Below are 27,994 nucleotides of genomic sequence, written 5' to 3' on the forward strand. Positions count from 1 at the left end.
TCAGGATACGCGGGTGGGCAACCCAATACAAAAGCTGTTGAGGCCATGTGATTTCCTATCGTTTGATATATAATTTACCATCCTATGTTAAAGAGTGGCCACCGCCCACTCTCAGGATACGCGGGTGGGCAACCCAATGCTAAAGCTGTTGAGGCCATATGATTTCCTAGCGTTTGATAGGTAATTTACCATCCTATGTTAAAGAGTGGCCTACGCCCACCCTCAGGGTACGCGGGTGGGCAAACCAATACAAAAGCTGTTGAGGCCATGCGCTTTCCTAGCGTTTGATAGGTAATTTACCATCCTATGTTAAAGCGTGACCAACGCCCACGCTCAGGATACGCGGGTGGGCAAACCAATACAAAAGCTGTTCAGGCCGTGCGCTTTCCTATCATTAGATATATAATTTACCATCCTATGTTAAGGAGTGGCCACCGCCCACCCTAACGTTACGCGGGTGGGCAAACTAATGCAAAGCTGTTGAGGCCATGTGATTTCCTAGCGTTTTATATATAATTTACCATTCTATGCTAAAGAGTTGCCACCGCCCACCCACCCACAGAATACCCGGCTGGGCAAACCAATAAAAAGCTGTTGAGGCCATATGATTTCCTAGCGTTTGATATATAATTTACCATCCTATGTTAAAGAATGGCCACCGCCCACCCTCAGGATACGCGGATGGGCAAACCAATACAAAAGCTGTTAAGGCCATATGATTTCCTAGCTTTTGATATATTATTTACCATCCTATGATAAAGAGTGGCCATCGCCAACCCTTAGGATACGTGGGTGGGCAAACCAATACAAAAGCTGTTGAGGCCATATGATTTCCTAGCGTTTGATGTATAATTTTCCATCCTATGTTAAAGAGTTGCCACCACCAACCCTCAGGATACGCGGGTGGGCAACCCAATACAAAAGCTGTTGAGGCCATGTGATTTCCTATCGTTTGATATATAATTTACCATCCTATGTTAAAGAGTGGCCACCGCCCACTCTTAGGATACGCGGTTGGGCAAACCAATGCAAAAGCTGTTGAGGCCATATGATTTCCTAGCGTTTGATAGGTAATTTACCATCCTATGTTAAGGAGTGGCCACCGCCCATCCTAAGGTTACGCGAGTGGGCAAAATAATGCAAAAGTTGTTGAGGCCATGTGATTTCCTAGCGTTTGATATATAATTTACCCTCCTATGTTAAAGAGTGGCCAACGCCCACGCTCAGGATACGCGGGTGGGCAAAACAATACAAAAGCTGTTGAGGCCATATGATTCCCTAGCGTTTGATATATAATTTACCATCTTATGTTAAAGAGTGGCCACCGCCCACGCTCAGGATACGCTGGTGGGCAAACCAATACAGAAGCTGTTGATGCCATGTGCTTTCCTATCATTAGATATATAATTTACCATCCTATGTTAAGGAGTGGTCACCGCCCACCCTAAGTTTACGCGGGTGGGCAAACTAATGCAAAGCTGTTGAAGCCATGTGATTTCCTAGCGTTTGATATATAATTTACCATTCTATGCTAAAGAGTGGCCACCGCCCACCCACCCACAGAATATCCGGCTGGGCAAACCAATAAAAAAGCTGTTGAGGCCATATGATTTCCTAGCGTTTGATATATAATTCACCATCCTATGTTAAAGAGTGGCCACCGCCCACCCTCAGGATACGCGGGTAGGCAAACCAATACAAAAGCTGTTGAGGCCATGTGATTTCGTAACGTTTGATATATAATTTACCATCCTATGTTAAAGAGTGGCCACCGCCCACCCTCAGGATACGCGGGTGGGCAAACCATTACAAAACCTGTTGAGGGCATATGATTTCCTAGCGTTTGATATATAATTTACCATCCTATGTTAAAGAGTGGCCACCGCCCAAACTCAGGATACGCGGGTGGGCAAACCAATACAAAAGCTGTTGATGCCAAATGATTTCCTATCGGTTGATATATATTTTACCATCCTATGTTAAAGGGTGGTTACCGCCCACCCTCAGGATACGCGGGTGGGCAACCCAATACAAAAGCTGTTGAGGCCATATGATTTCCTAGCGTTTGATATATAATTTACCATCCTATGTTAAAGAGTGGCCTCCGCCCACTCTCAGGATACGCGGGTGGGCAACCCAATGCTAAAGCTGTTAAGGCCATATTATTTCCTAGCGTTTGATAGGTAATTTACCATCCTATGTTAAAGTGTGGCCAACGCCCACGCTCAGGATAAGCGGGTGGGCAAACAAATACAAAAGCTGTTGAGGCCATATGATTTCCTAGCGTTTGATATATAATTTACCATCTTATGTTAAGGAGTGGCCACCGCCCATCCTAAGGTTACGCGAGTGGGCAAACTAATGCAAAAGTTGTTGAGGCCATGTGATTTCCTAGCGTTTGATATATAATTTACCCTCCTATGTTAAAGAGTGGCCAACGCCCACGCTCAGGATACGCGAGTGGGCAAAATAATGCAAAAGTTGTTGAGGCCATATGATTTCCTAGCGTTTGATAGGTAATTTACCATCCTATGTTAAAGAGTGGCCAACGCCCATGATCAGGGTACGCGGGTGGGCAAACCAATACAAAAGCTGTTGAGGCCATATTTCCTAGCGTTTGATATATAATTTACCATCCTATGTTAAAGAGTGGCCACCGCCCACCCTCAGGATACGTGGGTGGGCAAACCAATAAAAAAGCTGTTGAGGCCATATGATTTCCTATCGGTTGATATATAATTTACCATCCTATGTTAAAGAGTGGCCACCGCCCACCCTCAGGATACGCGGGTGGGCAACCCAATACAAAAGCTGTTGAGGCCGTGCGCTTTCCTATCATTAGATATATAATTTACCATCCTATGTTAAGGAGTGGCCACCGCCCACCCTAACGTTACGCGGGTGGGCAAACTAATGCAAAGCTGTTGAGGCCATGTGATTTCCTAGCGTTTTATATATAATTTACCATTCTATGCTAAAGAGTTGCCACCGCCCACCCACCCACAGAATACCCGGCTGGGCAAACCAATAAAAAGCTGTTGAGGCCATATGATTTCCTAGCGTTTGATATATAATTTACCATCCTATGTTAAAGAATGGCCACCGCCCACCCTCAGGATACGCGGATGGGCAAACCAATACAAAAGCTGTTAAGGCCATATGATTTCCTAGCTTTTGATATATTATTTACCATCCTATGATAAAGAGTGGCCATCGCCAACCCTTAGGATACGTGGGTGGGCAAACCAATACAAAAGCTGTTGAGGCCATATGATTTCCTAGCGTTTGATGTATAATTTTCCATCCTATGTTAAAGAGTTGCCACCACCAACCCTCAGGATACGCGGGTGGGCAACCCAATACAAAAGCTGTTGAGGCCATGTGATTTCCTATCGTTTGATATATAATTTACCATCCTATGTTAAAGAGTGGCCACCGCCCACTCTTAGGATACGCGGTTGGGCAAACCAATGCAAAAGCTGTTGAGGCCATATGATTTCCTAGCGTTTGATAGGTAATTTACCATCCTATGTTAAGGAGTGGCCACCGCCCATCCTAAGGTTACGCGAGTGGGCAAAATAATGCAAAAGTTGTTGAGGCCATGTGATTTCCTAGCGTTTGATATATAATTTACCCTCCTATGTTAAAGAGTGGCCAACGCCCACGCTCAGGATACGCGGGTGGGCAAAACAATACAAAAGCTGTTGAGGCCATATGATTCCCTAGCGTTTGATATATAGTTTACCATCTTATGTTAAAGAGTGGCCACCGCCCACGCTCAGGATACGCTGGTGGGCAAACCAATACAGAAGCTGTTGATGCCATGTGCTTTCCTATCATTAGATATATAATTTACCATCCTATGTTAAGGAGTGGTCACCGCCCACCCTAAGGTTACGCGGGTGGGCAAACTAATGCAAAGCTGTTGAGGCCATGTGATTTCCTAGCGTTTGATATATAATTTACCATTCTATGCTAAAGAGTGGCCACCGCCCACCCACCCAAAGAATATCCGGCTGGGCAAACCAATAAAAAAGCTGTTGAGGCCATATGATTTCCTAGCGTTTGATATATAATTCACCATCCTATGTTAAAGAGTGGCCACCGCCCACCCTCAGGATACGCGGGTAGGCAAACCAATACAAAAGCTGTTGAGGCCATGTGATTTCGTAACGTTTGATATATAATTTACCATCCTATGTTAAAGAGTGGCCACCGCCCACCCTCAGGATACGCGGGTGGGCAAACCATTACAAAACCTGTTGAGGGCATATGATTTCCTAGCGTTTGATATATAATTTACCATCCTATGTTAAAGAGTGGCCACCGCCCAAACTCAGGATACGCGGGTGGGCAAACCAATACAAAAGCTGTTGATGCCAAATGATTTCCTATCGGTTGATATATATTTTACCATCCTATGTTAAAGGGTGGTTACCGCCCACCCTCAGGATACGCGGGTGGGCAACCCAATACAAAAGCTGTTGAGGCCATATGATTTCCTAGCGTTTGATATATAATTTACCATCCTATGTTAAAGAGTGGCCTCCGCCCACTCTCAGGATACGCGGGTGGGCAACCCAATGCTAAAGCTGTTAAGGCCATATTATTTCCTAGCGTTTGATAGGTAATTTACCATCCTATGTTAAAGTGTGGCCAACGCCCACGCTCAGGATAAGCGGGTGGGCAAACAAATACAAAAGCTGTTGAGGCCATATGATTTCCTAGCGTTTGATATATAATTTACCATCTTATGTTAAGGAGTGGCCACCGCCCATCCTAAGGTTACGCGAGTGGGCAAACTAATGCAAAAGTTGTTGAGGCCATGTGATTTCCTAGCGTTTGATATATAATTTACCCTCCTATGTTAAAGAGTGGCCAACGCCCACGCTCAGGATACGCGAGTGGGCAAAATAATGCAAAAGTTGTTGAGGCCATATGATTTCCTAGCGTTTGATAGGTAATTTACCATCCTATGTTAAAGAGTGGCCAACGCCCATGATCAGGGTACGCGGGTGGGCAAACCAATACAAAAGCTGTTGAGGCCATATTTCCTAGCGTTTGATATATAATTTACCATCCTATGTTAAAGAGTGGCCACCGCCCACCCTCAGGATACGTGGGTGGGCAAACCAATAAAAAAGCTGTTGAGGCCATATGATTTCCTATCGGTTGATATATAATTTACCATCCTATGTTAAAGAGTGGCCACCGCCCACCCTCAGGATACGCGGGTGGCCAACCCAATACAAAAGCTGTTGAGGCCATATGATTTCCTAGCGTTTGATAGGTAATTTACCATCCTATGTTTAAGAGTGGCCAACGCTTACGCTCAGGATACGCGGGTGGGCAAACCAATACAAAAGCTGTTGAGGTCATATTATTTCCTAGCGTTTGATATTTAATTTACCATCCTATGTTAAAGAGTGGCCACCGCCCACCCTCAGGATACGCGGGTGGGCAACCCAATACAAAAGCTGTTGAGGCCATATGATTTCCTAGCGTTTGATAGGTAATTTACCATCCTATGTTAAGGAGTGGCCACCGCCCATCCTAAGGTTACGCGAGTGGGCAAACTAATGCAAAAGTTGTTGAGGCATGTGATTCCCTAGCTTTTGATATATTATTTACCTTCCTATGTTAAAGAGTGGTAACCGCCCACCCTCAGGATACCCGAGTGGGCAAACCAATTTAAAAGCTGTTGAGGCCATGTGATTTTCTATCGTTTGATATATAATTTACCATCCTATGATAAAGAGTGGCCACCGCCCACCCACAGAATACCCGGGTGGGCAGACCAATAAAAAAGCTGTTGAGGCCATATGATTTCCTAGCGTTTGATATATAATTCACCATCCTATGTTAATGAGTGGCCACCGCCACCCTTAGGATACGTGGGTGGGCAAACCAATAGAAAGCTGTTGAGGCAATGTGATTCCCTAGCGTTTGATATATAATTTACCGTCCTATGTTAAAGAGTGGCCACCGCCCACCCTCAGGATACCCGGGTGGGCAAACAAATTTATAAGCTGTTGAGGCCCTGTGATTTTATATCGTTTGATATATAATTTACCATCCTATGATAAAGAGTGGCCATCGCCAACCCTCAGGATACGTGGGTGGGCAAACCAATACAAAAGCTGTTGAGGCCATATGATTTCCTAGCGTTTGATGTATAATTTACCATCCTATGTTAAAAAGTGGCCACAGCCCACCCTCAGGATACGCGGGTGGGCAAACCAATACAAAAGCTGTTGAGGCTATATGATTTCCTACCGTTTGATATATAATTTACCATCCTATGTTAAAGAGTGGCCACCGCCCACCCTTAGGATACGCGGGTAGGCAAACCAATACAAAAGCTGTTGGGGCCATGTGATTTAGTAGCGTTTGATATATAAATTACCATCCTATGTTAAAGAGTGGCCACCGCCCACCCTCAGGATACGCCGGTGGGCAAACCAATACAAAAGCTGTTGAGGCCATGTGATTTCCTATCGTTTGATATATAATTAACCATCCTTTGTTAAAGAGTGGCCACCGCCCACCCTCCGGATACGCTGGTTGGCAAACCAATATGAAGCTGTTGAGGCCATGTGATTTCCTATTGTTTGATATATAATTTACCATCCTATGTTAAAGATGGGCCACCGCCCACCCTCAGGGTACGCGGGTTGGCAAACCAAAACAAAAGCTGTTGAGGCCATGTGATTTCCTATCGTTTGATATATAATTTACCATCCTATGATAAAGAGAGCCCATCGCCAACCCTCAGGATACGCGGGTTGGCAAACCAATACAAAAGCTGTTGAGGCCATGTGATTTCCTATCGTTTGATATATAATTTACCATCCTATGTTAAAGAGTGGCCACCGCCCACCCTCAGGAAACGCGGGTTGGCAAACCAAAACAAAAGATGTTGAGGCCATGTGATTTCCTATCGTTTGATATATAATTTACCATCCTATGTTAAAGAGTGGCCACCGCCCACCCTCAGGGTACGCGGGTTGGCAAACCAAAACAAAAGCTGTTGAGGCCATGTGATTTCCTATCGTTTGATATATAATTTACCATCCTATGATAAAGAGTGGCCATCGCCAACCCTCAGGATACGCGGGTTGGCAAACCAATACAAAAGCTGTTGAGGCCATGTGATTTCCTATCGTTTGATATATAATTTACCATCCTATGTTAAAGAGTGGCCACCGCCCACCCTCAGGAAACGCGGGTTGGCAAACCAAAACAAAAGCTGTTGAGGCCATGTGATTTCCTATCGTTTGATATATAATTTACCATCCTATGATAAAGAGTGGCCATCGCCAACCCTCAGTATACGTGGGTGGGCAAACCAATACAAAAGCTGTTGAGGCCATGTGATTTCCTATCATTAGATATATAATTAACCATCCTTTGTTAAAGAGTGGCCACCGCTCACCCTCCGGATACGCTGGTTGGCAAACCAATACGAAGCTGTTGAGGCCATGGGATTTCCTATCGTTTGATATATAATTTACCATCCTATGTTAAAGAGTGGCCACCGCCCACCCTCAGGGTACGCGGGTTGGCAAACCAAAACAAAAGCTGTTGAGGCCATGTGATTTCCTATCGTTTGATATATAATTTACCATCCTATGATAAAGAGTGGCCATCGCCAACCCTCAGGATACGCGGGTTGGCAAACCAATACAAAAGCTGTTGAGGCCATGTGATTTCCTATCGTTTGATATATAATTTACCATCCTATGTTAAAGAGTGGCCACCGCCCACCCTCAGGAAACGCGGGTTGGCAAACCAAAACAAAAGCTGTTGAGGCCATGTGATTTCCTATCGTTTGATATATAATTTACCATCCTATGATAAAGAGTGGCCATCGCCAACCCTCAGGATACGCGCGTGGGCAAACCAATACAAAAGCTGTTGAGGCCATGTGATTTCCTATCGTTTGATATATAATTTACCATCCTATGTTAAGGAGTGGCCACCGCCCACCCTAAGGTTACGCGGGTGGGCATACTTATGCAAAAGCTGTTGAGGCCATTTGATTTCCTAGCGTTTGATATATAATTTACCATTTTATGCTAAAGAGTGGCCACCGCCCACCCACAGAATACCCGGTTGGGCAAACCAATAAAAAAGCTGTTGAGGCCATGTGCTTTCCTATCATTAGAGTGGCCACCGCCCACCCTCAGGAAACGCGGGTTGGCAAACCAAAACAAAAGCTGTTGAGGCCATGTGATTTCCTATCGTTTGATATATAATTTACCATCCTATGATAAAGAGTGGCCATCGCCAACCCTCAGGATACGCGCGTGGGCAAACCAATACAAAAGCTGTTGAGGCCATGTGATTTCCTATCGTTTGATATATAATTTACCATCCTATGTTAAGGAGTGGCCACCGCCCACCCTAAGGTTACGCGGGTGGGCATACTTATGCAAAAGCTGTTGAGGCCATTTGATTTCCTAGCGTTTGATATATAATTTACCATTTTATGCTAAAGAGTGGCCACCGCCCACCCACAGAATACCCGGTTGGGCAAACCAATAAAAAAGCTGTTGAGGCCATGTGCTTTCCTATCATTAGATATATAATTTACCATCCTATGATAAAGAGTGGCCATCGCCAACCCTCAGGATACGCGGGTGGGCAAACCAATACAAATCTGTTGAGGCCATGTGATTTCCTAGCGTTTGATATATAATTTACCATCCTATGTTAAAGAGTGGCCACCGCCCACCCTCAGGATACGCGGGTGGGCAAACCAATACAAAAGCTGTTGAGGCCCAGTGATTCCCTAGCGTTTGATATATAATTTACCATCCTATGATAAAGAGTGGCCATCGCCAACCCTCAGGATACACGAGTGGGCAAACCAATACAAAATCTGTTGAGGCCTAGTGATTTCCTAGCGTTTGATATATAATTTACCATCCTATGCTAAAGAGTGGCCACTGCCCACCCACAGAATACCCGGGTAGGCAAACCAATACAAAAAATGTTGAGGCCATGTGATTTCCTAGCGTTTGATATATAATTCATCATCCTATGTTAAAGAGTGGCCACCGCCCACCCTCAGGATACGCGGGTGGGCAAACCAATACAAAAGCAATTGAGGCCATGTGCTTTCCTATCATAAGATATATAATTTACCATCCTATGTTAAGGAGTGGTCTTCGCCCACCCCAAGGTTACGCAGGTGGGCAAACTAATGCAAAAGCTGTTATGGCCATGTGATTTCCTAGCGTTTGATATATAATTTACCATCCTATGCTAAAGAGTGGCCACCACCCACCCACAGAATACCCGGGTGGGCAGACCAATAAAAAAGCTGTTGAGGCCATATAATTTCCTAGCGTTTGATATATAATTCATCATCCTATGTTAAAGAGTGGCCACCGCCCACCCTCAGGATACGCGGGTAGGCAAACCAATACAAAAGCTGTTGGGGCCATGTGATTTAGTAGCGTTTGATATATAAATTACCATCCTATGTTAAAGAGTGGCCACCGCCCACCCTCAGGATACGCCGGTGGGCAAACCAATACAAAAGCTGTTGAGGCCGTGTGATTTCCTATCGTTTGATATATAATTAACCATCCTTTGTTAAAGAGTGGCCACCGCCCACCCTCCGGATACGCTGGTTGGCAAACCAATACGAAGCTGTTGAGGCCATGTTATTTCCTATCGTTTGATATATAATTTACCATCCTATGTTAAAGAGTGGCCACCGCCCACCCTCAGGGTACGCGGGTTGGCAAACCAAAACAAAAGCTGTTGAGGCCATGTGATTTCCTATCGTTTGATATATAATTTACCATCCTATGATAAAGAGTGGCCATCGCCAACCCTCAGGATACGCGGGTTGGCAAACCAATACAAAAGCTGTTGAGGCCATGTGATTTCCTATCGTTTGATATATAATTTACCATCCTATGTTAAAGAGTGGCCACCGCCCACCCTCAGGAAACGCGGGCTGGCAAACCAAAACAAAAGATGTTGAGGCCATGTGATTTCCTATCGTTTGATATATAATTTACCATCCTATGATAAAGAGTGGCCATCGCCAACCCTCAGGATACGCGGGTGGGCAAACCAATACAAAAGCTGTTGAGGCCATGTGATTTCCTATCATTAGATATATAATTAACCATCCTTTGTTAAAGAGTGGCCACCGCCCACCCTCCGGATACGCTGGTTGGCAAACCAATACGAAGCTGTTAAGGCCATGTGATTTCCTATCGTTTGATATATAATTTACCATCCTATGTTAAAGAGTGGCCACCGCCCACCCTCAGGGTACGCGGGTTGGCAAACCAAAACAAAAGCTGTTGAGGCCATGTGATTTCCTATCGTTTGATATATAATTTACCATCCTATGATAAAGAGTGATCATCGCCAACCCTCAGGATACGCGGGTTGGCAAACCAATACAAAAGCTGTTGAGGCCATGTGATTTCCTATCGTTTGATATATAATTTACCATCCTATGTTAAAGAGTGGCCACCGCCCACCCTCAGGAATTGCGGGTTGGCAAACCAAAACAAAAGCTGTTGAGGCCATGTGATTTCCTATCGTTTGATATATAATTTACCATCCTATGATAAAGAGTGGCCATCGCCAACCCTCAGGATACGCGCGTGGACAAACCAATACAAAAGCTGTTGAGGCCATGTGATTTCCTATCGTTTGATATATAAATTACCATCCTATGTTAAGGAGTGGCCACCGCCCTCCCTAAGGTTACGCGGGTGGGCATACTTATGCAAAAGCTGTTGAGGCCATTTGATTTCCTAGCGTTTGATATATAATTTACCATTTTATGCTAAAGAGTGGCCACCGCCCACCCACAGAATACCCGGGTGGGCAAACCAATAAAAAAGCTGTTGAGGACATGTGCTTTCCTATCATTAGATATATAATTTACCATCCTATGATAAAGAGTGGCCACCGCCCACCCTCAGGATACGCGGGTGGGCAAACCAATACAAAAGCTGTTGAGGCCCAGTGATTCCCTAGCGTTTGATATATAATTTACCATCCTATGATAAAGAGTGGCCATCGCCAACCCTCAGGATACACGAGTGGGCAAACCAATACAAAAAATGTTGAGGCCATGTGATTTCCTAGCGTTTGATATATAATTCATCATCCTATGTTAAAGAGTGGCCACCGCCCACCCTCAGGATACGCGGGTGGGCAAACCAATACAAAAGCAATTGAGGCCATGTGCTTTCCTATCATAAGATATATAATTTACCATCCTATGTTAAGGAGTGGTCTTCGCCCACCCCAAGGTTACGCAGGTGGGCAAACTAATGCAAAAGCTGTTATGGCCATGTGATTTCCTAGCGTTTGATATATAATTCATCATACTATGTTAAAGAGTGGCCACCGCCCACCCTCAGGGTACGCGGGTTGGCAAACCAAAACAAAAGCTGTTGAGGCCATGTGATTTCCTATCGTTTGATATATAATTTACCATCCTATGATAAAGAGTGGCCATCGCCAACCCTCAGGATACGCGGGTTGGCAAACCAATACAAAAGCTGTTGAGGCCATGTGATTTCCTATCGTTTGATATATAATTTACCATCCTATGTTAAAGAGTGGCCACCGCCCACCCTCAGGAAACGCGGGTTGGCAAACCAAAACAAAAGATGTTGAGGCCATGTGATTTCCTATCGTTTGATATATAATTTACCATCCTATGATAAAGAGTGGCCATCGCCAACCCTCAGGATACGCGGGTGGGCAAACCAATACAAAAGCTGTTGAGGCCATGTGATTTCCTATCATTAGATATATAATTAACCATCCTTTGTTAAAGAGTGGCCACCGCCCACCCTCCGGATACGCTGGTTGGCAAACCAATACGAAGCTGTTAAGGCCATGTGATTTCCTATCGTTTGATATATAATTTACCATCCTATGTTAAAGAGTGGCCACCGCCCACCCTCAGGGTACGCGGGTTGGCAAACCAAAACAAAAGCTGTTGAGGCCATGTGATTTCCTATCGTTTGATATATAATTTACCATCCTATGATAAAGAGTGATCATCGCCAACCCTCAGGATACGCGGGTTGGCAAACCAATACAAAAGCTGTTGAGGCCATGTGATTTCCTATCGTTTGATATATAATTTACCATCCTATGTTAAAGAGTGGCCACCGCCCACCCTCAGGAATTGCGGGTTGGCAAACCAAAACAAAAGCTGTTGAGGCCATGTGATTTCCTATCGTTTGATATATAATTTACCATCCTATGATAAAGAGTGGCCATCGCCAACCCTCAGGATACGCGCGTGGACAAACCAATACAAAAGCTGTTGAGGCCATGTGATTTCCTATCGTTTGATATATAAATTACCATCCTATGTTAAGGAGTGGCCACCGCCCTCCCTAAGGTTACGCGGGTGGGCATACTTATGCAAAAGCTGTTGAGGCCATTTGATTTCCTAGCGTTTGATATATAATTTACCATTTTATGCTAAAGAGTGGCCACCGCCCACCCACAGAATACCCGGGTGGGCAAACCAATAAAAAAGCTGTTGAGGCCATGTGCTTTCCTATCATTAGATATATAATTTACCATCCTATGATAAAGAGTGGCCACCGCCCACCCTCAGGATACGCGGGTGGGCAAACCAATACAAAAGCTGTTGAGGCCCAGTGATTCCCTAGCGTTTGATATATAATTTACCATCCTATGATAAAGAGTGGCCATCGCCAACCCTCAGGATACACGAGTGGGCAAACCAATACAAAAAATGTTGAGGCCATGTGATTTCCTAGCGTTTGATATATAATTCATCATCCTATGTTAAAGAGTGGCCACCGCCCACCCTCAGGATACGCGGGTGGGCAAACCAATACAAAAGCAATTGAGGCCATGTGCTTTCCTATCATAAGATATATAATTTACCATCCTATGTTAAGGAGTGGTCTTCGCCCACCCCAAGGTTACGCAGGTGGGCAAACTAATGCAAAAGCTGTTATGGCCATGTGATTTCCTAGCGTTTGATATATAATTCATCATCCTATGTTAAAGAGTGGCCACCGCCCACCCTCAGGATACGCGGGTGGGCAAACCAATACACAAGCTGTTGAAGCCATGTGATTCCCTAGCGTTAGATATATAATTTACCGTCCTATGTTAAAGAGTGGCCACCGCCCACCCTCAAGATACGCGGGTAGGTAAACCAATAAAAAAGCTGTTGAGGCCATGTGCTTTCCTATCATTAGATATATAATTTACCATCCTATGATAAAGAGTGGCAGTCGCCAACCCACAGGATGTGGGCAAACCAATACAAAGGCTGTTGAGGCCATGTGATTTCCTAGCGTTTGATGTATAATTTACCATCCTATGTTAAAGAGTGGCCATCAACCACCCTCAGGATACGCGGGTGGGCAAACCAATAAAAAAGCTGTTGAGGCCATGAGATTTCCTATCGTTTGATATATAATTTACCATCCTGTGTTAAAGAGTGGCCACCGCCCACCCTCAGGATACGCGGGTTGGAAAACCAATACAAAAGCTGTTGAGGCCATGTGATTTCCTAGCGTTTGATAGGTAATTTACCATCCTATGTTAAAGAGTGGCCAACGCCCACGCTCAGGATACGCGGGTGGGCAAACCAATACAAAAGCTGTTGAGGCCATATGATTTCCTAGCATTTGATTTATAATTTACCTTCCTATGTTAAAGAGTGGCCTACGCCACCCTCAGATACGCGGGTGGGTAAACCAATACAAAAGCTGTTGAGGCCATGTGCTTTCCTATCATTAGATATAAAATTTACCATCCTATGTTAAGGAGTGGCCACCGCCCACCCTAAGGTTACGCGGTTTGGAAAACTAATGCAAAAGCTGTTGAGGCCATGTGATTTCCTACCGTTTGATATATAATTTAAAATCCTATGCTAAAGAGTGGTTACCGCCCACCCGCAGAATACCCGGGTGGGCAAACCAATAAAAAAGCTGTTGATGCCATAGGATTTCCTAGCGTTTGATATATAATTCTTCATCCTATGTTAAAGAGTGGCCACCGCCCACCCTCAGGATACGCGGGTGGGCAAACCAATACATAAGCTGTTGAGGCCATGTGATTCCCTAGCGTTTGATATATAATTTATCTTCCTATGTTAAAGAGTGGCCACCGCCCACCCTCAGGATACGAGGGTAGGCAAAACAATACAAAAGCTGTTGAGGCCATGTGATTTCGTAGCGTTTGATATATAATTTACCATCCTATGTTAAAGAGTGGCCACCGCCCACCCTCAGGATACGCGGGTGGGCAAACCAATACAAACGCTGTTGAGGCCATGTGATTTCCTATGGTTTGATATATAATTTACCATCCTATGTTAAAGAGTGGCCACCGCCCACCCTCAGGATACGCGGGTTGGCAAACCAATACAAAAGCTGTTGAGGCCATATGATTTCCTAGTGTTTGATAGGTAATTTACCATCCTATGTTAAAGAGTGAACAACGCCCACGCTCAGGATACGCGGGTGGGCAAACCAATACAAAAGCTGTTGAGGCCATATGATTTCCTAGCGTTTGATATATGATTTACCATCCTATGATAAAGAGTGGCCTACGCCCACCTTCAGGATACGCGGGTGGGCAAACCAATACAAAAGCTGTTGATGCCATGTGCTTTCCTATCATTAGATATATAATTTACCATCCTATGTTAAAGAGTGGCCATCGCCCACCCTCAGGATACGCGGGTTGGAAAACCAATACAAAAGCTGTTGAGGCCATGTGATTTCCTAGCGTTTGATAGGTAAATTACCATCCTATGTTAAAGAGTGGCCAACGCCCACGCTCAGGATACGCGGGTGGGCAAACCAATACAAACGCTGTTGAGGCCATGTGATTTCCTATCGTTTGATATATAATTTACTATCCTATGTTAAAGAATGGCCACCGCCCACCCTCAGGATACGCGGGTTGGCAAACCAATACAAAAGCTGTTGAGGCCATATGATTTCCTAGCGTTTGATATATAATTTACCATCCTATGATAAAGAGTGGCCATTGCCAACCCTAAGGATACGCGGGTGGGCAAACCAATTCAAAAGCTGTTGAGGCCATGTGCTTTCCTATCATAAGATATATAATTTACCATCCTATGTTAAGGAGTGGCCACCGCCCACCCTAAGGTTACGCGGGTTGGCAAACTAATGCAAAAGCTGTTGAGGCCATGTGATTTCCTAGCGTTTGATATATAATTTACCATCCTATGCTAAAGAGTGGCCACCGCCCACCCACAGAATACCCGGGTGGGCAAACCAATAAAAAGCTGTTGAGGCCATATGATTTCCTAGCGTTTGATAAATAATTCACCATCCTATGTTAAAGAGTGGCCACCGCCACCCTTAGGATACGCGGGTGGGCAAACCAATAGAAAGCTGTTGAGGCAATGTGATTCCCTAGCGTTTGATATATAATCTACCGTCCTATGTTAAAGAGTGGCCACCGCCCACCCTCAGGATACCCGGGTGGGCAAACCAATTTAAAAGCTGTTGAGGCCATGTGATTTTCTATCGTTTGATATATAATTTACCATCCTATGATAAAGAGTGGCCATCGCCAACCCTCAGGATATGTGGGTGGGCAAACCAATACAAAAGTTGTTGAGGCCATATGATTTCCTAGCGTTTGATGTATATTTTACCATCCTATGTTAAAAAGTGGCCACCGCCCACCCTCAGGATACGCGGGTGGGCAAACCAATACAAAAGCTGTTGAGGCTAGATGATTTCCTACCGTTTGATATATAATTTACCATCCTTTGTTAAAGAGTGGCCACCGCCCACCCACCGGATACGCGGGTTGGAAAACCAATACAAAAGCTGTTGAGGCCATGTGATTTCCTAGCGTTTGATAGGTTATTTACCATCCTATGTTAAAGAGTGAACAACGCCTACGCTCAGGATACGCGGGTGGGCAAAACAATACAAAAGCTGTTGAGGCCATATGATTTCCTAGCGTTTGATATATGATTTACCATCCTATGATAAAGAGTGGCCTACGCCCACCTTCAGGATACGCGGGTGGGCAAACCAATACAAAAGCTGTTGATGCCATGTGCTTTCCTATCATTAGATATATAATTTACCATCCTATGTTAAAGAGTGGCCATCGCCCACCCTCAGGATACGCGGGTTGGAAAACCAATACAAAAGCTGTTGAGGCCATGTGATTTCCTAGCGTTTGATATATAATTTACCATCCTATGTTAAAGAGTAGCCACCGCCCACCCTCAGGATACGCGGGTAGGCAAACCAATACAAAAGCTGTTGAGGCCATGTGATTTCGTAACGTTTGATATATAATTTACCATCCTATGTTAAAGAGTGGCCACCGCCCACCCTCAGGATACGCGGGTGGGCAAACCAATACAAAAGCTGTTGAGGCCATATGATTTCCTAGCGTTTGATATATAATTTACCATCCTATGTTAAAGAGTGGCCACCGCCCAACCTCAGGATACGCGGGTGGGCAAACCAATACAAAAGCTGTTGAGGCCATATGATTTCCTATCGGTTGATATATATTTTACCATCCTATGTTAAAGAGTGGTTACCGCCCACCCTCAGGATACGCGGGTGGGCAATCCAATACAAAAGCTGTTGAGGCCATATGATTTCCTAGCGTTTGATATATAATTTACCATCCTATGTTAAAGAGTGGCCACCGCCCACTCTCAGGATACGCGGGTGGGCAACCCAAAGCTAAAGCTGTTGAGGCCATATCATTTCTTAGCGTTTGATAGGTAATTTACCATCCTATGTTAAAGAGTGGCCAACGCCCACGCTCAGGATACGCGGGTGGGCAAACAAATACAAAAGCTGTTGAGGCCATATGATTTCCTAGCGTTTGATATATAATTTACCATCCTATGTTAAGGAGTGGCCACCGCCCATCCTAAAGTTACGCGAGTGGGCAAACTAATGCAAAAGTTGTTGAGGCCATGTGATTTCCTAGCGTTTGATATATAATTTACCCTCCTATGTTAAAGAGTGGCCAACGCCCACGCTCAGGATACGCGAGTGGGCAAAATAATGCAAAAATTGTTGAGGCCATATGATTTCCTAGCGTTTGATAGGTAATTTACCATCCTATGTTAAAGAGTGGCCAACGCCCATGATCAGGGTACGCGGGTCGGCAAACCAATACAAAAGCTGTTGAGGCCATATTATTTCCTAGCGTTTGATATATAATTTACCATCCTATGTTAAAGAGTGGCCACCGCCCACCCTCAGGATACGCGGGTGGGCAACCCAATACAAAAGCTGTTGAGGCCATGTGATTTCCTAGCGTTTGATATATAATTTACCATCCTATGCTAAAGAGTGGCCACCGCCCACCCACAGAATACCCGGGTGGGCAAACCAATAACAAGCTGTTGAGGCCATATGCTTTCCTAGCGTTTGATATATAATTCACCACCTATGTTAAAGAGTGGCCACCGCCACCCTTAGGATACGCGGGTGGGCAAACCAATAGAAAGCTGTTGAGGCAATGTGATTCCCTAGCGTTTGATATATAATTTACAGTCCTATGTTAAAGAGTGGCCATCGCCCACCCTCAGGATACCCGGGTGGGCAAACCAATTTAAAAGCTGTTGAGGCCATGTGATTTTCTATCGTTTGATATATAATTTACCATCCTATGATAAAGAGTGGCCATCGCCAACCCTCAGGATATGTGGGTGGGCAGACCAATACAAAAGCTGTTGAGGCCATATGATTTCCTAGCGTTTGATGTATATTTTACCATCCTATGTTAAAAAGTGGCCACCGCCCACCCTCAGGATACGCGGGTGGGCAAACCACTACAAAAGCTGTTGAGGCTATATGATTTCCTACCGTTTGATATATAATTTACCATCCTATGTTAAAGAGTGGCCACCGCCCACCCTCAGGGTACGCCGGTGGGCAAACCAATACAAAAGCTGTTGAGGCCATGTTATTTCCTATCGTTTGATATATAATTAACCATCCTTTGTTAAAGAGTGGCCACCACCCACCCTCCGGATAGGCGGGTTGGAAAACCAATACAAAAGCTGTTGAGGCCATGTGATTTCCTAGCGTTTGATAGGTTATTTACCATCCTATGTTAAAGAGTGGCCAACGCCCACGCTCAGGATACGCGGGTGGGCAAACCAATACAAACGCTGTTGAGGCCTTGTGATTACCTATCGTTTGATATATAATTTACCATCCTATGTTAAAGAGTGGCCAACGCCCACGCTCAGGATACGCGGGTGGGCAAACCAATACAAACGCTGTTGAGGCCATGTGATTTCCTATCGTTTGATATATAATTTACCATCCTATGTTAAAGAGTAGCCACCGCCCACCCTCAGGATACGCGGGTTGGCAAACCAATACAAAAGCTGTTGAGGCCATATGATTTCCTAGCGTTTGATATATAATTTACCATCCTATGATAAAGAGTGGCCATCGCCAATTCTAAGGATACGCGGGTGGGCAAACCAATACAAAAGCTGTTGAGGCCATATGATTTCCTAGCGTTTGATATATAATTCACCATCCTATGTTAAAGAGTGGCCACCGCCACCCTTAGGATACGCGGGTGGGCAAACCATAAGAAAGCTGTTGAGGCAATGTGATTCCCTAGCGTTTGATATATAATTTACCGTCCTATGTTAAAGAGTGGCCACCACCCACCCTCAGGATACCCGGGTGGGCAAACCAATTCAAAAGCTGTTGAGGCCATTTGCTTTCCTATCATAAGATATATAATTTACCATCCTATGTTAAGGAGTGGCCACCGCCCACCCTAAGGTTACGCGGGTTGGCAAACTAATGCAAAAGCTGTCGAGGCCATGTGATTTCCTAGCGTTTGATATATAATTAACATCCTATGCTAAAGAGTGGCGACCACCCACCCATAGAATACCCATGTGGGCAAACCAATAAAAAAGCTGTTGAGGCCATATGATTTCCTAGCGTTTGATATATAATTCACCATCCTATGTTAAAGAGTGGCCACCGCCACCCTTAGGATACGCGGGTGGGCAAACCAATAGAAAGCTGTTGAGGCAATGTGATTCCTAGCGTTTGATATATAATTTACCGTCCTATGTTAAAGAGTGGCCACCACCCACCCTCAGGATACCCGGGTGGGCAAACAAATTTATAAGCTGTTGAGGCCCTGTAATTTTCTATCGTTTGATATATAATTTACCATCCTATGATAAAGAGTGGCCATCGCCAACCCTCAGGATACGTGGGTGGGCAAACCAATACAAAAGCTGTTGAGGCCATATGATTTCCTACCGTTTGATATATAATTTACCATCCTATGATAAAGAGTGGACATCGCCCACCCTCAGGATACGCGGGTAGGCAAACCAATACAAAAGCTGTTGGGGCCATGTGATTTCGTAGCGTTTGATATATAAATTACCATCCTATGTTAAAGAGTGGCCAACGCCCACCCTCAGGATATGCCGGTGGGCAAACCAATACAAAAGCTGTTGAGGCCATGTGATTTCCTATCGTTTGATATATAATTAACTATTCTTTGTTAAAGAGTGGCCACCGCCCACCCTCCGGATACGCGGGTTGGCAAACCAATACGAAGCTGTTGAGGCCATGTGATTTCCTATCGTTTGATACATAATTTACCATCCTATGTTAAAGAGTGGCCACCGCCCAACCTCAGGATACGCGGGTTGGCAAACCAAAACAAAAGCTGTTGAGGCCATGTGATTTCCTATCGTTTGATATATAATTTACCATCCTATTATTAAGAGTGGCCATCGCCAAACCTCAGGATACGCGGGTGGGCAAACCAATACAAACGCTGTTGAGGCCATGTGATTTCCTATCGTTTGATATATAATTTACCATCCTATGTTAAGGAGTGGCCACCGCCCACCCTAAGGTTACGTGGGTGGGCAAACTAATGCAAAAGCTGTTGAGGCCATTTGATTTCCTAGCGTTTGATATATAATTTACCATTTTATGCTAAAGAGTGGCCACCGCCCACCCACAGAATACCCGGGTGGGCAAACCAATAAAAAAGCTGTTGAGGCCATGTGCTTTCCTATCATTAGATATATAATTTACCATCCTATGATAAAGAGTGGCCATCTCCAACCCTCAGGATATGTGGGTGGGCAAACCAATACAAAAGCTGTTGAGGCCATATGATTTCCTAGCGTTTGATGTATATTTTACCATCCTATGTTAAAAAGTGGCCACCGCCCACCCTCAGGATACGCGGGTGGGCAAACCAATACAAAAGCTGTTGAGGCTATATGATTTCCTACCGTTTGATATATAATTTACCATCCTATGATAAAGAGTGGACATCGCCAACCCTCAGGAAACGTGGGTGGGCAAACCAATACAAAAGCTGTTGAGGCTATATGATTTCCTACCGTTTGATATATAATTTACCATCCTATGTTAAAGAGGGGCCACCGCCCACCCTCAGGATACGCGGGTAGGCAAACCAATACAAAAGCTGTTGAGGCAATGTGATTCCTAGCGTTTGATATATAATTTACCATCCTATGTTAAGGAGTGGTCTTCGCCCACCCCAAGGTTACGCAGGTGGGCAAACTAATGCAAAAGCTGTTATGGCCATGTGATTTCCTAGCGTTTGATATATAATTCATCATCCTATGTTAAAGAGTGGCCACCGCCCACCCTCAGGGTACGCGGGTTGGCAAACCAAAACAAAAGCTGTTGAGGCCATGTGATTTCCTATCGTTTGATATATAATTTACCATCCTATGATAAAGAGTGGCCATCGCCAACCCTCAGGATACGCGGGTTGGCAAACCAATACAAAAGCTGTTGAGGCCATGTGATTTCCTATCGTTTGATATATAATTTACCATCCTATGTTAAAGAGTGGCCACCGCCCACCCTCAGGAAACGCGGGTTGGCAAACCAAAACAAAAGATGTTGAGGCCATGTGATTTCCTATCGTTTGATATATAATTTACCATCCTATGATAAAGAGTGGCCATCGCCAACCCTCAGGATACGCGGGTGGGCAAACCAATACAAAAGCTGTTGAGGCCATGTGATTTCCTATCATTAGATATATAATTAACCATCCTTTGTTAAAGAGTGGCCACCGCCCACCCTCCGGATACGCTGGTTGGCAAACCAATACGAAGCTGTTAAGGCCATGTGATTTCCTATCGTTTGATATATAATTTACCATCCTATGTTAAAGAGTGGCCACCGCCCACCCTCAGGGTACGCGGGTTGGCAAACCAAAACAAAAGCTGTTGAGGCCATGTGATTTCCTATCGTTTGATATATAATTTACCATCCTATGATAAAGAGTGATCATCGCCAACCCTCAGGATACGCGGGTTGGCAAACCAATACAAAAGCTGTTGAGGCCATGTGATTTCCTATCGTTTGATATATAATTTACCATCCTATGTTAAAGAGTGGCCACCGCCCACCCTCAGGAATTGCGGGTTGGCAAACCAAAACAAAAGCTGTTGAGGCCATGTGATTTCCTATCGTTTGATATATAATTTACCATCCTATGATAAAGAGTGGCCATCGCCAACCCTCAGGATACGCGCGTGGACAAACCAATACAAAAGCTGTTGAGGCCATGTGATTTCCTATCGTTTGATATATAAATTACCATCCTATGTTAAGGAGTGGCCACCGCCCTCCCTAAGGTTACGCGGGTGGGCATACTTATGCAAAAGCTGTTGAGGCCATTTGATTTCCTAGCGTTTGATATATAATTTACCATTTTATGCTAAAGAGTGGCCACCGCCCACCCACAGAATACCCGGGTGGGCAAACCAATAAAAAAGCTGTTGAGGCCATGTGCTTTCCTATCATTAGATATATAATTTACCATCCTATGATAAAGAGTGGCCACCGCCCACCCTCAGGATACGCGGGTGGGCAAACCAATACAAAAGCTGTTGAGGCCCAGTGATTCCCTAGCGTTTGATATATAATTTACCATCCTATGATAAAGAGTGGCCATCGCCAACCCTCAGGATACACGAGTGGGCAAACCAATACAAAAAATGTTGAGGCCATGTGATTTCCTAGCGTTTGATATATAATTCATCATCCTATGTTAAAGAGTGGCCACCGCCCACCCTCAGGATACGCGGGTGGGCAAACCAATACAAAAGCAATTGAGGCCATGTGCTTTCCTATCATAAGATATATAATTTACCATCCTATGTTAAGGAGTGGTCTTCGCCCACCCCAAGGTTACGCAGGTGGGCAAACTAATGCAAAAGCTGTTATGGCCATGTGATTTCCTAGCGTTTGATATATAATTCATCATCCTATGTTAAAGAGTGGCCACCGCCCACCCTCAGGATACGCGGGTGGGCAAACCAATTCACAAGCTGTTGAAGCCATGTGATTCCCTAGCGTTAGATATATAATTTACCGTCCTATGTTAAAGAGTGGCCACCGCCCACCCTCAAGATACGCGGGTAGGTAAACCAATAAAAAAGCTGTTGAGGCCATGTGCTTTCCTATCATTAGATATATAATTTACCATCCTATGATAAAGAGTGGCAGTCGCCAACCCACAGGATGTGGGCAAACCAATACAAAGGCTGTTGAGGCCATGTGATTTCCTAGCGTTTGATGTATAATTTACCATCCTATGTTAAAGAGTGGCCATCAACCACCCTCAGGATACGCGGGTGGGCAAACCAATAAAAAAGCTGTTGAGGCCATGAGATTTCCTATCGTTTGATATATAATTTACCATCCTGTGTTAAAGAGTGGCCACCGCCCACCCTCAGGATACGCGGGTTGGAAAACCAATACAAAAGCTGTTGAGGCCATGTGATTTCCTAGCGTTTGATAGGTAATTTACCATCCTATGTTAAAGAGTGGCCAACGCCCACGCTCAGGATACGCGGGTGGGCAAACCAATACAAAAGCTGTTGAGGCCATATGATTTCCTAGCATTTGATTTATAATTTACCTTCCTATGTTAAAGAGTGGCCTACGCCACCCTCAGATACGCGGGTGGGTAAACCAATACAAAAGCTGTTGAGGCCATGTGCTTTCCTATCATTAGATATATAATTTACCATCCTATGTTAAGGAGTGGCCACCGCCCACCCTAAGGTTACGCGGTTTGGAAAACTAATGCAAAAGCTGTTGAGGCCATGTGATTTCCTACCGTTTGATATATAATTTAAAATCCTATGCTAAAGAGTGGTTACCGCCCACCCGCAGAATACCCGGGTGGGCAAACCAATAAAAAAGCTGTTGATGCCATAGGATTTCCTAGCGTTTGATATATAATTCTTCATCCTATGTTAAAGAGTGGCCACCGCCCACCCTCAGGATACGCGGGTGGGCAAACCAATACATAAGCTGTTGAGGCCATGTGATTCCCTAGCGTTTGATATATAATTTATCTTCCTATGTTAAAGAGTGGCCACCGCCCACCCTCAGGATACGAGGGTAGGCAAAACAATACAAAAGCTGTTGAGGCCATGTGATTTCGTAGCGTTTGATATATAATTTACCATCCTATGTTAAAGAGTGGCCACCGCCCACCCTCAGGATACGCGGGTGGGCAAACCAATACAAACGCTGTTGAGGCCATGTGATTTCCTATGGTTTGATATATAATTTACCATCCTATGTTAAAGAGTGGCCACCGCCCACCCTCAGGATACGCGGGTTGGCAAACCAATACAAAAGCTGTTGAGGCCATATGATTTCCTAGTGTTTGATAGGTAATTTACCATCCTATGTTAAAGAGTGAACAACGCCCACGCTCAGGATACGCGGGTGGGCAAACCAATACAAAAGCTGTTGAGGCCATATGATTTCCTAGCGTTTGATATATGATTTACCATCCTATGATAAAGAGTGGCCTACGCCCACCTTCAGGATACGCGGGTGGGCAAACCAATACAAAAGCTGTTGATGCCATTTGCTTTCCTATCATTAGATATATAATTTACCATCCTATGTTAAAGAGTGGCCATCGCCCACCCTCAGGATACGCGGGTTGGAAAACCAATACAAAAGCTGTTGAGGCCATGTGATTTCCTAGCGTTTGATAGGTAAATTACCATCCTATGTTAAAGAGTGGCCAACGCCCACGCTCAGGATACGCGGGTGGGCAAACCAATACAAACGCTGTTGAGGCCATGTGATTTCCTATCGTTTGATATATAATTTACTATCCTATGTTAAAGAATGGCCACCGCCCACCCTCAGGATACGCGGGTTGGCAAACCAATACAAAAGCTGTTGAGGCCATATGATTTCCTAGCGTTTGATATATAATTTACCATCCTATGATAAAGAGTGGCCATTGCCAACCCTAAGGATACGCGGGTGGGCAAACCAATTCAAAAGCTGTTGAGGCCATGTGCTTTCCTATCATAAGATATATAATTTACCATCCTATGTTAAGGAGTGGCCACCGCCCACCCTAAGGTTACGCGGGTTGGCAAACTAATGCAAAAGCTGTTGAGGCCATGTGATTTCCTAGCGTTTGATATATAATTTACCATCCTATGCTAAAGAGTGGCCACCGCCCACCCACAGAATACCCGGGTGGGCAAACCAATAAAAAGCTGTTGAGGCCATATGATTTCCTAGCGTTTGATAAATAATTCACCATCCTATGTTAAAGAGTGGCCACCGCCACCCTTAGGATACGCGGGTGGGCAAACCAATAGAAAGCTGTTGAGGCAATGTGATTCCCTAGCGTTTGATATATAATCTACCGTCCTATGTTAAAGAGTGGCCACCGCCCACCCTCAGGATACCCGGGTGGGCAAACCAATTTAAAAGCTGTTGAGGCCATGTGATTTTCTATCGTTTGATATATAATTTACCATCCTATGATAAAGAGTGGCCATCGCCAACCCTCAGGATATGTGGGTGGGCAAACCAATACAAAAGTTGTTGAGGCCATATGATTTCCTAGCGTTTGATGTATATTTTACCATCCTATGTTAAAAAGTGGCCACCGCCCACCCTCAGGATACGCGGGTGGGCAAACCAATACAAAAGCTGTTGAGGCTAGATGATTTCCTACCGTTTGATATATAATTTACCATCCTTTGTTAAAGAGTGGCCACCGCCCACCCACCGGATACGCGGGTTGGAAAACCAATACAAAAGCTGTTGAGGCCATGTGATTTCCTAGCGTTTGATAGGTTATTTACCATCCTATGTTAAAGAGTGAACAACGCCTACGCTCAGGATACGCGGGTGGGCAAAACAATACAAAAGCTGTTGAGGCCATATGATTTCCTAGCGTTTGATATATGATTTACCATCCTATGATAAAGAGTGGCCTACGCCCACCTTCAGGATACGCGGGTGGGCAAACCAATACAAAAGCTGTTGATGCCATGTGCTTTCCTATCATTAGATATATAATTTACCATCCTATGTTAAAGAGTGGCCATCGCCCACCCTCAGGATACGCGGGTTGGAAAACCAATACAAAAGCTGTTGAGGCCATGTGATTTCCTAGCGTTTGATATATAATTTACCATCCTATGTTAAAGAGTAGCCACCGCCCACCCTCAGGATACGCGGGTAGGCAAACCAATACAAAAGCTGTTGAGGCCATGTGATTTCGTAACGTTTGATATATAATTTACCATCCTATGTTAAAGAGTGGCCACCGCCCACCCTCAGGATACGCGGGTGGGCAAACCAATACAAAAGCTGTTGAGGCCATATGATTTCCTAGCGTTTGATATATAATTTACCATCCTATGTTAAAGAGTGGCCACCGCCCAACCTCAGGATACGCGGGTGGGCAAACCAATACAAAAGCTGTTGAGGCCATATGATTTCCTATCGGTTGATATATATTTTACCATCCTATGTTAAAGAGTGGTTACCGCCCACCCTCAGGATACGCGGGTGGGCAATCCAATACAAAAGCTGTTGAGGCCATATGATTTCCTAGCGTTTGATATATAATTTACCATCCTATGTTAAAGAGTGGCCACCGCCCACTCTCAGGATACGCGGGTGGGCAACCCAAAGCTAAAGCTGTTGAGGCCATATCATTTCTTAGCGTTTGATAGGTAATTTACCATCCTATGTTAAAGAGTGGCCAACGCCCACGCTCAGGATACGCGGGTGGGCAAACAAATACAAAAGCTGTTGAGGCCATATGATTTCCTAGCGTTTGATATATAATTTACCATCCTATGTTAAGGAGTGGCCACCGCCCATCCTAAAGTTACGCGAGTGGGCAAACTAATGCAAAAGTTGTTGAGGCCATGTGATTTCCTAGCGTTTGATATATAATTTACCCTCCTATGTTAAAGAGTGGCCAACGCCCACGCTCAGGATACGCGAGTGGGCAAAATAATGCAAAAATTGTTGAGGCCATATGATTTCCTAGCGTTTGATAGGTAATTTACCATCCTATGTTAAAGAGTGGCCAACGCCCATGATCAGGGTACGCGGGTCGGCAAACCAATACAAAAGCTGTTGAGGCCATATTATTTCCTAGCGTTTGATATATAATTTACCATCCTATGTTAAAGAGTGGCCACCGCCCACCCTCAGGATACGCGGGTGGGCAACCCAATACAAAAGCTGTTGAGGCCATGTGATTTCCTAGCGTTTGATATATAATTTACCATCCTATGCTAAAGAGTGGCCACCGCCCACCCACAGAATACCCGGGTGGGCAAACCAATAACAAGCTGTTGAGGCCATATGCTTTCCTAGCGTTTGATATATAATTCACCACCTATGTTAAAGAGTGGCCACCGCCACCCTTAGGATACGCGGGTGGGCAAACCAATAGAAAGCTGTTGAGGCAATGTGATTCCCTAGCGTTTGATATATAATTTACAGTCCTATGTTAAAGAGTGGCCATCGCCCACCCTCAGGATACCCGGGTGGGCAAACCAATTTAAAAGCTGTTGAGGCCATGTGATTTTCTATCGTTTGATATATAATTTACCATCCTATGATAAAGAGTGGCCATCGCCAACCCTCAGGATATGTGGGTGGGCAGACCAATACAAAAGCTGTTGAGGCCATATGATTTCCTAGCGTTTGATGTATATTTTACCATCCTATGTTAAAAAGTGGCCACCGCCCACCCTCAGGATACGCGGGTGGGCAAACCACTACAAAAGCTGTTGAGGCTATATGATTTCCTACCGTTTGATATATAATTTACCATCCTATGTTAAAGAGTGGCCACCGCCCACCCTCAGGGTACGCCGGTGGGCAAACCAATACAAAAGCTGTTGAGGCCATGTTATTTCCTATCGTTTGATATATAATTAACCATCCTTTGTTAAAGAGTGGCCACCACCCACCCTCCGGATAGGCGGGTTGGAAAACCAATACAAAAGCTGTTGAGGCCATGTGATTTCCTAGCGTTTGATAGGTTATTTACCATCCTATGTTAAAGAGTGGCCAACGCCCACGCTCAGGATACGCGGGTGGGCAAACCAATACAAACGCTGTTGAGGCCTTGTGATTACCTATCGTTTGATATATAATTTACCATCCTATGTTAAAGAGTGGCCAACGCCCACGCTCAGGATACGCGGGTGGGCAAACCAATACAAACGCTGTTGAGGCCATGTGATTTCCTATCGTTTGATATATAATTTACCATCCTATGTTAAAGAGTAGCCACCGCCCACCCTCAGGATACGCGGGTTGGCAAACCAATACAAAAGCTGTTGAGGCCATATGATTTCCTAGCGTTTGATATATAATTTACCATCCTATGATAAAGAGTGGCCATCGCCAATTCTAAGGATACGCGGGTGGGCAAACCAATACAAAAGCTGTTGAGGCCATATGATTTCCTAGCGTTTGATATATAATTCACCATCCTATGTTAAAGAGTGGCCACCGCCACCCTTAGGATACGCGGGTGGGCAAACCATAAGAAAGCTGTTGAGGCAATGTGATTCCCTAGCGTTTGATATATAATTTACCGTCCTATGTTAAAGAGT

This window comes from Leiobunum rupestre, chromosome 1, assembly GCF_980474605.1.
Source record: "Leiobunum rupestre chromosome 1, qqLeiRupe1.1.hap1, whole genome shotgun sequence".
Taxonomy (NCBI): Eukaryota; Metazoa; Arthropoda; class Arachnida; order Opiliones; family Sclerosomatidae; genus Leiobunum; species Leiobunum rupestre.